We start from the raw sequence: 15,279 nt of genomic DNA, 5'->3' as shown, positions 1-15,279 counted from the left end.
GCCTTTTTGACCATAACCTGAGCAGAAAGCACATAGAAGATTGATTGACTATGAGATGATACATGACATCACCGACGCTCAGAGGCTAGTTTCACACTTTGGGACAAGCCCTTCCTTGCACACATCTGCTCCCCCATTCATGCTCAGTGTGGTTCTGAATTGAAGATTCTTAGAGGCTGTTGCTGAGGAAGCTTGCCTGGGGGGGGGGTTGCTGCTTAAATCAATAGCAACAGCCTTCCCAGTGCACTTTAAAACATGTGAGCACACAAACTTTCCTCAGCTGGAGACGCTCGTGCATTTTTGCTCCACCTCAGTGCCTGCTAGCACTTGTCTGTTAGCCAGAACTAGCCTAACACAAAATAAATGAATGAGTAGAAACGATTAAAGGGAAAGCTCCAGGAGCCTGCATCTTCTGGTGTTGCTTTTCATGACCCAGACTGCTTGTGTTTGAGGTTTCATGTTGCATGAAGGGGCTGCAATCATGTTTGCTGGAGAATTGTTCCTTGCTCATTTGAAGAAATTCAATAGATCATATTTGATGGCATGCTGGAAAACCGTCCTGATTTCAAGGCATTAACTCCCACCCCTGCCCATGGAGACACAGAGGACGAACATGGGATTTGAAGCTCACTGGTTACCACCCCAGGAACTAAGGCTCCAAGTCTCAATGTCCACCTCTGTATGTGCTCCAGGAGGGATGCCTGAGGAAGTGCATAACAGGCCCAGGTAAAGGAAAGTACTCATCAAACACTCGCTTGTTATCACAAGGGCTAAGTGAGCCACATTTTAAACATCCCTGGCCCAATTTCTCACACTTTCCAGCGAACCACCATGGAGACCCCCACTCCTGCTACAAGCATTCTGAGTTTCAACCCTCAGCACCTAGCTGTCAGGAGTTGAAGACAGCTCCTGAACTTCAAGAAGCCTAGGCTCCAGAAGAGAGGTGGGAGAGGAAAGAAAATGTCTGGTACCTTAGACCAAGGGTCTCTCCTGCCCAGGCCCAACCCCGCTGCACTTCCCAGGAAAGAGAGCAGGACAGAGATTCTGAGGCCATCCATCCAGGCCCCGGGTTGCCCCTCACAGTTTGCTGGAAAGGACCCAAGAGTTTTAATTAAATGTGAGAAGGAGTAAGAGAAGAGAGGGAGGGAGGGGAGAGGGAGGGATGGAGGGAGGAAGGGAGGGGAGAGAAAGGGAGGGAGGGAGGGAGGGAGGGAGGGAGAGAAAGGGAAGGAGGGAGGGAAGTAGGGAGGGAGGGAGGGATGGAGGGAGGGGGAGGGATGGAGGGAGGGGAAGGGAGGGAGAGAGGGAGGGAGGGAGGGAGGGATGGAGGGATGGGGAGGGAGGGAGGGAGGGATGGGGAGGGAGGGAGGGAGGGAGGGAGAGAAAGGGAAGGAGGGAGGCAAGGAAGGAGGGAGGGATGGAGGGATGGAGGGAGGGGGAAGGGAGGGAGAGAGGGAGGGAGGGAGGGAGGGAGGGAGGGATGGAGGGATGGGGAGGGAGGGAGGGAGGGAGGGAGAGAAAGGGAAGGAGAGAGGAGGGAGGGAGAGAAAGGGAAGGAGGGAGGGAGGGGAGAGTAAGGGAAGGAGGAAGGGAGGGATGGAGGGAGGGGAGGGATGGAGGGAGAGAGGGGATGAGAAAGAAGAAGAGGAGGAGGAGAAGAAGCAAAGACGAACCCTTCTCTCACACAAAGAGCAAGCCATTGCCATCCCGCATCCCGAGAGCTGGCCCTTGGAGAGGGGCTGTGTCCCCTAGTGACTTCTCACATGGTAATCAGCTGGCAGAAGAGAAGTGTGAAAAAAGCAATAGAAGAAGAGAGAAGAGCTAGATGTGATAGCCCCAGCCCCCTCCCCAAAGAGCTCCAACTGTGGCTTCCTTAAAGTGGTTCTAATTGTTTAAGCAAGATTAAACAAGCATGGAATTTGAGAGGGAGAAGGAAGAAATTTGAAAAACAAATAGCGAGGGAATTTTTCTTTGCAAAGACCCGAAACAAATCTAAACCGTAAGAACAGGTCTGACTTAGTAGCCTTGAAAAACCCCAGGAGAATGTGTCCAACAGAAAGTGTTCAGAGGAAGTGAACATCCCAGAGTGAACACTTACAGAGGAAATAGAGGAGCAATGAACCCAGAGTCACTACACTCACTACGTCATCGAGGCAAACACATGCGCGCACACACACAGCCCTAATGCATTTCTTAGAACACCTGGATCAGCTCCATAAAATAAGAAAAGCACACACCCAGTTTAAGTCCCAAGACAAGCACAGTAGATGCAACAAAGAGTGCTGAGATTTTAGGGTGCCAGGAATCCACAGGCTCCGGACGACAATGCCCTCCAGTCTGCCCTCTCTCAGTATACATCTTTCTAACTGGCCCTTCCAACTCCTCCCTGGCCCTAGACCTCCCATTCATTCACTACCTGGACTTGCATGGTCGCTCATTAGCCTGTGGAATGCCCTTCCCCAGTCCTCGCTGGCTCGGGAAGCCCCACTCACTCCTTAGAATTTACTGGACAATGCCTGTTCAGGGCAGCAGAGATGGTCAGTTGACTCAAGTCAACCCCCAAACGCATGTAAAATTGTTGGGTGGAATGGTGCACAGTGGAATTCCAGGCTGGGGAGGCAGAGGCAGGAGGAGACCTAGGGCCCTCTGGCCAGCCTCATCTAATGGTCAGTGTAAGACCCCGTCTCAAAGAAGGTGGGCAGTGCTCCTGAGGGTGTCACCCGAGATTATCCACTAACCTCCTCCACATGTACACACACAAAGAAACATGTGATCACACAGAAAGGAATATGTGAGCATGTGGGTGCCAACGCAGGGCACGCATGCACACGCACGCGCGCACGCGCACACACACACACACACACACGCACACGCAGTCTATTGAGCCAAACTTCCAAGCTTTTCCTCAGCTGTCATCACTCCCTCCCAATGCGTTCTTCTAGCCATGCCGGGACCACTTCCTTACTGCTTTTGGCTTCTACAGCTCGGTCTCTCATGAACTTGAGTCACTGTGCCTCTGAAATACTTGCACTTGCAGCCCCGACACTGTTGCAGAACTTAGGATGTTCTCAGCAGATGCTCATGCAGCTAATCTGGTTCTGATTATATGCACATTGATGCAGGGTGACCTCTCCATGGTTGGGGGCAGGATGATTTAGATCCTAGGGTTAGCTTAGCTGCTAGAAAGAACCCGCCATCATGGGTCAGAAGCCCACCACCTCCTTGTGCACCCCTACCTTTCACAGACCAACACCAGCATATGGGGGCAGCAGGCAAAGGCACTCCACTGGCCTGGCAACTTGCCATTTCAATGAAGCCTAGACTTCGGAATTGAAAGGGATTCTAGAAGCCACGGGACCTCCTCCACAGATGTTCAGTCAAACAGTGGATCTCACATCATAAAGGAGGAGCCCTACCCTTATGAAATAAGCTTCACTATTATATTTTTAAAGAACAGTATGTAAGTATTCAGTCTCATTCATAACGGCTCCTCATCATGGAGTTCCACGGGTCTTTGGGCTGTAAAACTTCATTTAAATTCCTACATTCAGTTCTGTGTATCTCTTTTCAGAGACCACGGGGGATTATGCAAGGGTGTCCAGTTATCCAGTTATTACACCACAATCCTTACTTAACCCACACAATCCCAGAGTTCCCTGTGCTCCTCGCTCAATAAAGTCTCATTTAAACAAGAGTCTGACAACCAAGAAGGGGAGAAAATGTGATTCAAGATGTTCTGGAATTTCTCCGATTATTAAAATGCAATCAGATAATAAACCATAGGTATTTTATAATCTCCTTTCCCCATGTGTTTGCCTTTGATCAAAGCAGAGCCCCTCCCCCACTCTCTTTTGATTGTTTCTGGTCAAGCAGACTGAAGCCATCTCCACAGTACCCCACCTCACCAGCCCTCCTGGTACTACTTACTTAGCTCACAGCTTTTAAATTTCCTTCCTCTCCTCTCCCACTCCCCTGTCTCTGCCCTACAAGCAAGTTCCAGGAACTTCCTCAGTATGAAAACACTCCTCCTGGCCTGGGCAACCTATGGGGTCCTGAGCAGTGGATCAGTGTTTATCCCTCGAATACTAACAGACATCGTGTGTCCATAACACAAAGAGGGATGCTCTCTCAGCCTGGACTCTTAGGGGAGTGCCTGGACCCTACCCTGAGTGAAATGACAGACTCTAGATATCCCCTATGTGGAAGGAATTGGCAATAGGGTGGGAGGATGGGGGGTGGGGGTGGGAGGAGGGGAGGGAGAGGGAACTGGGATTGACATGTAAAACAAGCTATTTAAAATTAAAATAATAAAAAATTTTTAAAAAAAGAAAAAGAAAACACTCCTCCTTTATAACCCCATATCACAAGGTGATGGGAATTGCCCCTCCCCCCATGGCACAGGAAGACAGTATCTCGTCTCCCCAGCTCCCTTGGCTGCCACTGACTCTCCAGTGGCACAAAGTCCAACCCACGTGATATTTCTCCTTTGATATCACCTTTGCATAACTCCCACTGTCTCTAAAAAGAGATGTTTGACACCGAATGCAAGAATTCAAGTGTCTTTTCATAGCACAAAGCCCTATAGAACTCCATTAGAGTAGCCGTTATGAGTAAGGCTGGAGTGCAATACTTATACAATATTGTTTAAAAACTAACAGGGAAGTTTATTTCACAATCGGACACCAACTTCCAAGGGGCCTGTGTACCGGGCACCCAGGTAAGCTATGAGATGCATACTGATAAATGTGTGCCCTGGAATGATAGGCAGGGCTACGCATTGCCAGGCAACCCTGGCAAGAGGTATGATTTGAGGGTCTCTCAGACAACCCCAACCCTTCTACCATACCATATGTCCACTAAATGACAAAGTAACATCCTGTGTTGCTCAAAAGCATTAAAGCGACAAAAGGCTGGACCCCTCAAACATTGGCAATAATTAATGTTCTCTGATGTCTTAAACAAATTTTGGCCAAAACTAAAGATGTGAGAAAAGGTCTTCATTTGCTGTAGTTAAGCATCGTGTGTGTCCAGCACAAACATGGCGTGACAGAAAAGTAAATAGAGAAATAAAGAATGCTCTGAAGAAACTGACAGAAGACCAGCAAGGAACCAGGCTGCTGGACCCGGAGCCCTGAGCCCCTCTGCCAGCTTGCTCACAGCTGGTTGATAGACAGGCTGTCAAGAGCACGGCGAGAGTGCCCTCTAGTGGAAGGAACCAGAGCTTGACTCCCCTCTGCTCTGTAGTATAGACTGGGTTTAAAATCTTCTGTCATTTGTTCAGTCAGTAGGCATGGGTCGAATTCCCCTTATGTGATAAACACCAGTACGAACACCAGGGAGACACATGACTAAGGCTTGGCCATCACTCTCAAGAGAGTTTCAACCAAGTGACAAGATCGCATAACTTATGGTAGAGGTGTGTGTGTGTGTGTGTGTGTGTACACCCATGCATGTGTATTGTGGGGATGTGCTAAGGGAGAGGAGGTGAATCAGGAGGGTCTGCCCAACAGATGTGACTCTCACGCTGAGACATTCAGCAGGTAAACAAGAAGAGGATAGGTGTGTCAGCAGGGACCAGGGGTGTTCTCCCATCTAGGCAGAGAGACAATGGGAAGCCAGAGAGCAAGGTAAGCCCATTGGGTGATTTCTCATTCATTTAAACATGATAGGAAGCTAGATGAGCAGCATGCTACTTTACAGATTCACGAATGCATTACTCTAATATAAAGGGAACTGAAATTGATCCTCGGGGAAACAAGACTGAAGGCCAACAGAAAATGAGGGTCTAAATTAGAACCAGGACAAGAAGCTGGATGGAGGAAGAGATGTGGAGGAAAGCAGATCAGCAAGACTTGGTTACAGAGTGGATCTGGGGATGGGATGGGAATGGAAAGGCTCCAATCAGTTTCTAGCTCCAGCAAGGGGGTGGGGCTAGCTTGATGGGGTGTTGCTCGCCAGATCATGAAAAAGTGTGTAAAGAAGACTAGGGATCACAAAAAGTGTGTGAGGAGGACGGTAAGTTCTATTTGGAACATGGGGAACTGGATGTGCTTAAGAGGGAAATTCTGGGAGGTAATTGGTAATTGACTGTTTAGTCTGAAGCCTGGGTTGCTGAGTAGGGTTGGCAGCAGTCGATGGCATTGGGAGGGAAACGGTCTTCCAAGGTAGCAGCCACCATGAAAAGAGAGTAGCTGGAGGCAGGCTCTGAGGCAGAGCTCGCTTCTAAGAGGACAGCGGAGGAAAAACAGGTGCCAGGAGGCTGGGAAGAAAGACTGAGAAAGAGCTGGCTAGGCGATTCCTTAGAGCTCAACGGCTCCTGGAGGAACCAGGAGAACTAACACTTATGTAACACTCAGCTCGTGGTCTGCATCCAAAGCTAGCTAGATCCCCTACTGCAGCAGCATGACCAGGAAAGTCATTGTAACAAGGCACAGACCCACATTCCAGTCTGTTTCTGGGCTTACTGTCATGGCTCCTCCCACCCAGAGGATGGTGAGCTGTCTGAGTCAGGCCCTCCAGTGTGTGATCTCCACCAAGTGGGCACTGCTGACTGATGTTTTGTGTATTCACTTAAGCTCAGAAATGGATCCTGACATTTATTTCTGAGTAACCTCAATGACCCCCCCAACAATGCTGCAAGGTAGGGATGACTGATATTTCCTATTTACAGATAAGCTCGTCAATTAAGAAACATTATGCAATGTGCCTAACAGCACATACTCCTCAGAAAAGGGATCCCTTTTTAAACCATGTCATCTCCAGGGTGTCCCATTTGAACAGTAAGGATCAGAGAGGGACATAAACACACACACACACACACACACACACACACACACACTATATCAGATGGTAGCCACTCTTAACCAAATCCCAGTTTGTTCTTAGTTCTCCAAGGGGCTCCTCTCATTCCTACTAAGTCCCTCACTCTGCTCAGTGCCTCAGTTTCCCTGTGGAAACTGGGAATAAAGGTCTGGGGCTCCCTTCTTCCTTCCTAAGGAATAAACCTATTGAAGTCATGTCTGAGGCTTTGGGAGGCATAGGAGGGAGTGAAATGGGCTGTCCAGTTAGACAGGGGAAGGCACTGTCCTTCACCTCAGTCTGAGTGAATGGGCACACTGGGAAGTTCCAGTGTGTGGATGTCTGACACTCCCTATAGTCACTTCTGACTGCTGAGGACAAGTGGAGGTGTTGGAAGAGTGACGTTCTCACAATAAACAGCAAGCAAATGGGAGCCCGGCGGGGCATCAGCTGCAAAGCAGCCAGCTGCAGCTGAGCAGAGCTACACTGAACCATGGTGCCTGCTCTCTTTCTTCTGCTGCCTCTCTGGGTCCTGCTTCTAAATCTCAGCTCGAAACAAAAAGGCCCTGGCTTCTTTATCAGATACAATGTACAGAAATCCCTACTTAGGATTTCTCTAAAATGTTTCACACATGTGTGTTACATAAACACACACCTCTGACTAATCTGTCATCAAGGGAAATTAACTACCCTGAAGGCATCTCATCACCTCAGGCACAGAAGCAACTGATCCCCTGGTGTTTGGAGTGTTCTGTGACAAGTTCTCAGCAAGCCTAGCCCACCCTCAGCCCACCTGTTCCTGGAAGCGGCCTCCACAGGAGCTCGTTTCCTCGGCCCCGCCCTACCTCAGTCTGAATGGTGAGGTGGTTCTCACCTCAACCATTCGCTCACTGTTTTTGTGCCTCCAAAACACACTAAACTTTGGTATAGGCTGGTGTTTATTCTCTCCTGGCAAGGCTCTGAAACCTTCTCTGGTCAGGTGCACCCTGAGTGGCTCTGTCAGCAGCACAGGAAGAGCCCTCCAGAGGCCCCAGCCAAGGTTAGCAAAGAAGTATGTGAGCAGCAAGTGATCGCACTCAACAGCCATTTGCTGAACTCCGCTATCCACTAATGTGCTACTGTTACTGTGACCCCGACCCGGCTGTGCCTTGGGGGTGGGTCAAAATGTGAAGGACGGTCCTTACAAGGAGAAAGCCATGTCACCTCACTCCATTTACAAACCTTTCTCAAACACTGCCATTTTGTCCCCACCTCGAGAAGAACAGTTGGCATTGCTACAGGCCAGCCAATGGCAGTATTCCCATTTATACCCATGACTTGCCAAAGGTCTCCAGCAGAGTGTCAGAGAAGAGACCCTGACTGTAGACCCAGGGTCCAGGAATGTAAGACATCACCACCACCACCCAGACACAAACACAGACATCTGTGGACTATAATTCAAACAGTAGGTGGGGGGTGCCAGGAAGACATAGACCATGACCACATATTCAGTGTATCTAAAGAATCACGGTGGATAGGAGCCAACCACTCTGGAGTCTTGGGCAGAGACAAGGTAAACACCCAGAAATAGACTTCAGGACAGCTGGGGACTTGGTCCCCTCTAGACCAGCGTCTCATCAGCATCATATTGCTCCACCCCAGACCCACATTATCATTCTCCAATTAATCAGATTCTCAACATGTGAGGTGATAATTTGATCTCAAATGGCACCTACCTTCTGGAGGAAAGTGACATTAGCATTTCTACTGTTATAACCAAGAGTTCTGCCAAGTGGACTCCACAGGAAGTCTTCCAGCTAGCTCCTGCATGACCCCTCCCTCAGCAGTCTCCAGAACCCTCGATGCTTGCTCCATGCTCACAGGACCTCTGTGCTGGAAATGAGTCTGAATGTGCATTTCCATGGAAAAGCGTAGCACATGTGTCTTGCCTCTCCCTCTCCAGGCCTCCAAGGCTTCAGTTAGGCTACACGAATTCTGTTTGCAAGAACATGATTGAGCAGCTTGTCCTCTTGTCTTGAGGGTCTCTTGAAGGGAAGTATAGAGAAAGGCAAGCCAGCAGGGTAGTGAGGGCAGCAGCAGGAGGCTGACTCTGGTAGCCTAGCAGCCTCCAGGCCTGGGCAGTGAGAGTCTGACAATCTTCTACCCAGTGTTCCTCTGTCATTATGACTTCCTTTCCCTACTGTCTTCTACAGCACGGCCCTCTAGTTCCCCTGTCTGCAGCTGCTCTCCACCTCAGCTTGGTTGTTAACTTTGATAGGACTTAGAATCCTCTAAGAGACAAAGCTCTGGGCGTATCCTTGAAGGTGTTTCCAGAGAGGTTTAAGCGAGGAGGAAAGACGCATCCTGACTGGACAGTACCATCCCATTGGCTGGAGTTCTGCACTGAAGAGAAAGTGTAGACCAGCAAGCTGTCTTAGCAGGTAAAGTTGCTTGCCATCAAACTTGGCTGCCTGTGTTCAATGCCAACATCCACATGATACGAGAGAACTGAGTACCGAGAGATGTGCTCTGACCTCCACGTGTGTACAGAAAGAAAGAAATGTAAAAAAATACTGTAAATATTTTTTATTTTCTGTCGTGTGTGTGAATGCTTTGCCTGGATATAGGTATTGTACTATATATGTGCCTGGTGCCCATGGAGGTCAGAAGAGGGTGTCAGATCCCCTAGAACTGGACTTATGGGTGGTTGTGAGCCACATGTAAGTCCTGGGAGTCAGACACGGGTGCCCAAAAGAGCAACAAGGGATTGTAACTGCTGAGCCATCTCCCCAGCTCCCTGTGGTGAAAGCTGAGCATCTCTCCTCCCTGGCTGCACACACCACGTGACCAGCTCCTCCTGCTCTTTCCACCAGGCTTCCCCACCACAATGCTCCCTTACAAGTCAAAACAAACTGTCCTTCTCTAAATTCCTTTTGTCGGGTTTTTTGTCCCAGCCATGAGGAAATTAGCTAGGACACTCACCCATCACTATCCCCTTCTTCCTGAGTCTTCCCGTTCTGAACCATTAGAGGGACATGAAGCTGGCCAGGCTCATCTTTTCCCACAAGCCACGCCTCAGGCAAGCCTACAGTTACTTGCAGTGAGTCAAGACACCCTCCCAATCAGGGAATGGCTTTATAGGAAAATAAAAGCCATGCCTTTTCCAGAGCCTGGAGCTATGAGGGAAGTTGGGTGGAACCACAATGGCACCCACTCCCTGTGTTCAGGTGTGCCTTTCCTTCCCCTCCATTGATGGCCCAAGGCCATGCCCTTCCTACCTCACTGCTGGAATTCCAAGTAGATGAACCCTGCTTCCCACACTCAGCCAGAGTCTACTTTATTCTTGCTCTGATACTCCCTTTCCCTTGCCCTCCCTCTCTTTCTCTTCTCTCTCTCTCTCTCTCTCTCTCTCTCTCTCTCTCTCTCTCTCTCTCTCTCTCTCTCTCTCTCTCTGTCTCTCTCTCTTCTCTCTCTTTCTCCCTCTCTCCCCTCTCTCTCTCCCTCCCTCTGCCCCTCTCTCTTCTTCTCTCCCCTCCCTCTCTTCCTCCCTCTGTTATTCTCTGGAGTATACATTAGCCTACTTCCACTCTCTTGTTAATTTATCAACCAGATTATAAGACCTGCACCGTGTGTGGTAAGTTACTGGATGTAACGTGTTAGGAAGGCCAGAATCATGAGACAGAGCACATGTAACTAGTTCAGAGAAAGGGTAACTGACTGGCTTCCCATCACTGTTCAGTGCAAGACAGACCAGCAGGCACGTGATAGTACCATCAGCCACACTAGCCTTGATCCTCTGTCCTGCTCCTCCCTCAGGGATGCAGAAACAGGGACAGGACTGTATCCTATGACTCTGCCTCCCTGAGCACCATGAATGAGCCCTCACTTGCCCTGGAGAGTCCCAGGAGAAAACCCTTCTTATGAACATAATGCATTGTTAGGTCACGTGGAACGAGTGACAATGGCAAGCTCCAGGTTCACTGACAGGACCCTGTCTCAAATAATCAAGATGTGAAGCAATAGATGGAAACACACATGTGTACACTCATGTGCTGTGTGTCCTGTGTACACTCATGTGCTGTGTGTCCTGTGTACACTCATGTACTGTGTACTGTGTACACGCATATGCTGTGTGCTGTGTACACTCATGTGCTGTGTGCTATGTACACTCACGTGCTGTGTACACTCATGTGCTATGTCCTGTGTACACTCATGTGCTATGTCCTATGTACACTCATGTGCTGTGTGCTGTGTACACTCATGTGCTGTGTCCTGTGTACACTCATGTGCTGTGTCCTGTGTACACTCATGTGCTGTGTACATTCATGTGCTGTGTGCTGTGTACACTCATGTGCTGTGTCCTGTGTACACTCATGTGCTGTGTCCTATGTACACTCATGTCCTGTGTACACTCATGTGCTGTGTGCTGTGTACACTCATGTGCTGTGTCCTGTGTACACTCATGTGCTGTGTCCTGTGTACACTCATGTGCTGTGTCCTATGTACACTCATGTGCTGTGTCCTGTGTACACTCATGTGCTGTGTCCTATGTACACTCATGTGCTGTGTCCTGTGTACACTCATGTGCTGTGTCCTATGTACACTCATGTGCTGTGTCCTGTGTACACTCATGTGCTGTGTCCTATGTACACTCATGTGCTGTGTCCTGTGTACACTCATGTGCTGTGTCCTATGTACACTCATGTGCTGTGTCCTGTGTACACTCATGTGCTATGTCCTATGTACACTCATGTGCTGTGTCCTGTGTACACTCATGTGCTGTGTCACGTGCACACTCATGTGCTGTGTAGCTGTGTACACTCATGCGTTGTGTCCTGTGTACACTCATGCTGTACACTCGTGTGTTACGTCCCGTGTACACTCATGTGCTGTGTGCTGTGTACACTCATGTGCTGTGTCCTGTGTACACTCATGTGCTGTGTCCTGTGTACACTCATGTGCTGTGTGCTGTGTACACTCATGTGCTGTGTCCTGTGTACACTCATGTGCTGTGTCCTATGTACACTCATGTGCTGTGTCCTGTGTGCACTCATGCTGTGTACACTCATGTGCTGTGTCCTGTGTACACTCATGTGCTGTGTGCTGTGTACACTCATGTGCTGTGTCCTGTGTACATTCATGTGCTGTGCCCTCTCTATGAAAGCGTCAAGAACAGTGTCAGAGTCCCTCTTCATTGGGGGTAAATCTGGACTGTCTTAAGCTACAGAACCTTGCCATCAGTCCCTAGTGTCCAGGTGTCAGACGCTGCTGTAGGTGTCACCAGAGACACCCAGCTGGGATATCTACTCCCACCCTGCAAGTGTTGAGTGTTGGCCTGGGCAGTCTCTGAGATTGCTGACCTGAGGCATCACTGGGGACCCTGGAACAACTTTCCAGATGTACCAGTGTAAGCAAGTCTCAGTGCTCCTTGGTACCCAGTTTCCTTCTCTGTAAAAAGGAAGGCAGTAGGAACTTGGCAATGTGTCAAGTGAGCCAAACTCACCTGAGAGCATCTGGAGCTAGGATGGCACTGGCTGGAATCGCCCCTCCTCCCTTCTTCCATTGTGATGACAGGGGCACTGGAAACAAGCCTGTTTGGGAATAAACAACTGCTTGGCCTCACTGGATACATAGTGTATACATCAGAACACAGTCTGGCTTGTTTTCATTGCTCCCACTGTCCATGCTTCTAACATGTAGGTCTGGGCCTGTCCACTGTAGACAGTGAGCCCCTGGGGGTGGGGCTCTAAGCTTCACTAGGCCAACTGTCTGTCTACTACTGGTGACTATGACAATGACAGCACCCATCTTGTAGCACATGAGTGTCTGGAGGAACCTTACCAATCCAGCCTCAGTACTTATCTGGCAAGGACACCATGGTCACAAAGGTGGTATTCCCAAGACAAGCTTATTCATTGCACTCCGATGTAATTTCCCCAAATGCAGGAAACTTGCCTGCACAGTTTGTGGTAGTGGGGCACTGTGTCCACGCTATCTCCTGCTTAAAAAACAAATTTTAAATAAAAAAGAAACCAACTTCACAGTTGCTAGCCTGTTCATGTTCCTGGATGTCCCTGACTTTGAAGGGTATGAGCATCATCCATGCAAATGCTGAAGTAAGAAGTCCGTGGGACAGACAAAGTGACTTGTGCTTCAGGGACTGACACCAGGGAGTCTGCGCAGAGCTGGGATTCACTGCCAGTTCCTGGTCCCCTTGTGTCACAGTCACCCACATTCCTAATCTGTGTCTCTGGACCCTTTCAAAGATCCTAGAGACAGTCTCTAAAGAAGCCAGCCTGCAGTCAGAATTCAGTCTGGAGAAGGAATCCACAGAGAGGGAGTCCCAGAGGATGCTGGGAGAGCCAAGAAAGGAGTTTCAAGGGGCAGCCTGGAGGTAGGTAGCTATTGACACCTCATGCCAGGGCCAAGGACTCTACTCTAGATGTGGCCTATAAATTTAGTTCTCTCTTCCTGATAGTTAACAAGTCCCTTCTTGTGGAGATGGTTTTTCTTTTTCCTCAGTAGACCATCATCTGATGCTGTGCAAAAAAAAAAAATGTGAAAAATAATGAAGATGGCTCTAATTATAGAGGTGACCTTTTCAACACACTTCCACTGAGGAGCAGATACTAGGAACCCACAGAAAAGGGTGAGAGAGGAAGCAGGTTAGGACCAGTGAAGACCAAGCTACAAGATGGCCCATCTCCTCAAGGGTGACCCAGCAAAGGAAGTTTCCATCAAGACAGGGCCTGACTCAACCTCTCCCGAGCAAACCAGACACCAGCCACCAAACTGCTGGCACAAGAGTTTCCATAATGAGACGCTTCCAGGAAAGCCCATAAAACCTTTACTGTAAATTCAATAAACTGGGTTTTGAACATGGGGGTGGTGGAGAGCCTGGAGCCATACCCCACCTCTGCCCTCCCTCGTGTCACACACAGAAGACAAAAGGGCAGCCCACCCTTCTCCCACTGCCAAGACCTCCCTGTTGCCCAAGTCATCTCAACACATGCCCCCCACCCCCCAGGCCACCAGACCAAGTCTAGCCAGTCCTCCTGACAGTCCGTTACCAGTGAGGAAAGTCAAGCCCTCAACCCTTCCAGCCCACTAATGCTCAGGGATACAGCTCCCATGCTGTTAGTTCAAAGAACATTAGCCACCTGGTTCAGGAAAAGAGAAATGTACCCCCAAACATTCAGCCCAAATCAAGAAGTTTCACTTAAGGGAGAATCGCCACAGTGTTCCCTCTGTCCTGGTCAAAATCCTCCCTTCACTCAGTCTTCCTACCATTCACCAAGATCCATACTCCAGATCCCTCACCCCTGACCCTGACATTGAGACCATGATTTTACACACACGCATGCACGCACACACACGCGCGCACACACACACACACACTCACACATGCACACATGCATGCTTACCTCCCATCTCCACATTTCACTCTGTTACTCCAACCCCAGCCTCAGTCTGTCATCCCGGCCTGGGCCTGCAGGACTCTGTGATGCTGCAAAGTGTCCCATGTGAGTCCCTCAGCCTGGACTGTGTGTGCGGATGCCAGGAAGAGCAGGCCTTGGGCTTGCACAATTGGCATTTGGCTGGCACCATCCAGTCAAGGTGAGTATCTGGAAAGGTCATGGCAGATCGTGTGCTGGGGAATGAGGCAGATGGCCTGTGTGGAAAGGAACAGTTTTACCAGCACAGGCTAGGAAATTGGGCTTTTTCAGCGGGTAGAGACTCCCCCAAAGCTTTTGGAGCAGAAGGCACTGAGACACCAGAGCCCAATCAACTCAGCACTAGCATTGTGATGTGAGAAAACTCTTGCCTGAAGAGATGAAGTGACTCTCACAGACACTCATTCACTCTGGGGTACTGTCAGTGAGCCTGCTATGGGCCGAGCACAGTCCTGCCAAGATTAGGGGATCACATGAGAGCATACATAAAAACTGTGTCTCACACTACCCAAGGGAGCGGAGGGGAGAGGGAAGGAGGAGGGAGGGGAGGGGAGGCGGGTGAGCACCTGGGATATCCAGCCAGGTGTCCTGACTTGCCTACTCCTGTACTACAGGCTTGGGAAGCAGCCTCCAGGAGGCCAAGACTCCCAGCAGGCTCCACACGCCTGACCCTATCAGAACTGGCAAAAGAAAGAAGAAAAAAGAAAAAAAAAAACCCTCTTGCTCCGCGTGGGTAGGGTTTCACATTCCTTTCCTGCCTCTTTGCTGGAGGACCACAGAGTCCTCAGCTGCAATACAAGCCTGTCTAGAAGACATCCCACCCCTACTTAGACTGTGGACATTTTCCAGATATTTTTTAAAAACTGCTTTTTTGGGGAAGCTATTTTCCTTCAGCCCTGGCCCAAGGACAAGCCAATCAGCATTCACAGTTGGAGAGTACAGGGGCAGCATTGCGGGGTACAGAGTGCATCTGCCTGCAGGCTTGAAGGGCACCAATCTGCCTGTACTTTTCCATGAATAGGAGGGAGGGGTCAGCACGGGACTGCCT

The 15,279-nt window shown here is 49.6% G+C and overlaps 1 pseudogene; it reads left to right on the top strand.

The window, feature by feature from the left end:
• The first annotated feature begins 12,631 nt into the window (after positions 1-12,631).
• Positions 12,632-12,778, top strand: LOC121142544 (annotated as a pseudogene).
• Positions 12,779-15,279: the final 2,501 nt, after the last annotated feature.

The sequence above is a fragment of the Mesocricetus auratus genome, unplaced genomic scaffold, assembly GCF_017639785.1.
Source record: "Mesocricetus auratus isolate SY011 unplaced genomic scaffold, BCM_Maur_2.0 Super-Scaffold_100009, whole genome shotgun sequence".
NCBI lineage: Eukaryota > Metazoa > Chordata > Mammalia > Rodentia > Cricetidae > Mesocricetus > Mesocricetus auratus.
Note: the sequence above shows the minus strand (reverse complement) of the source record. Positions and strands in the feature narration are given on the sequence as shown.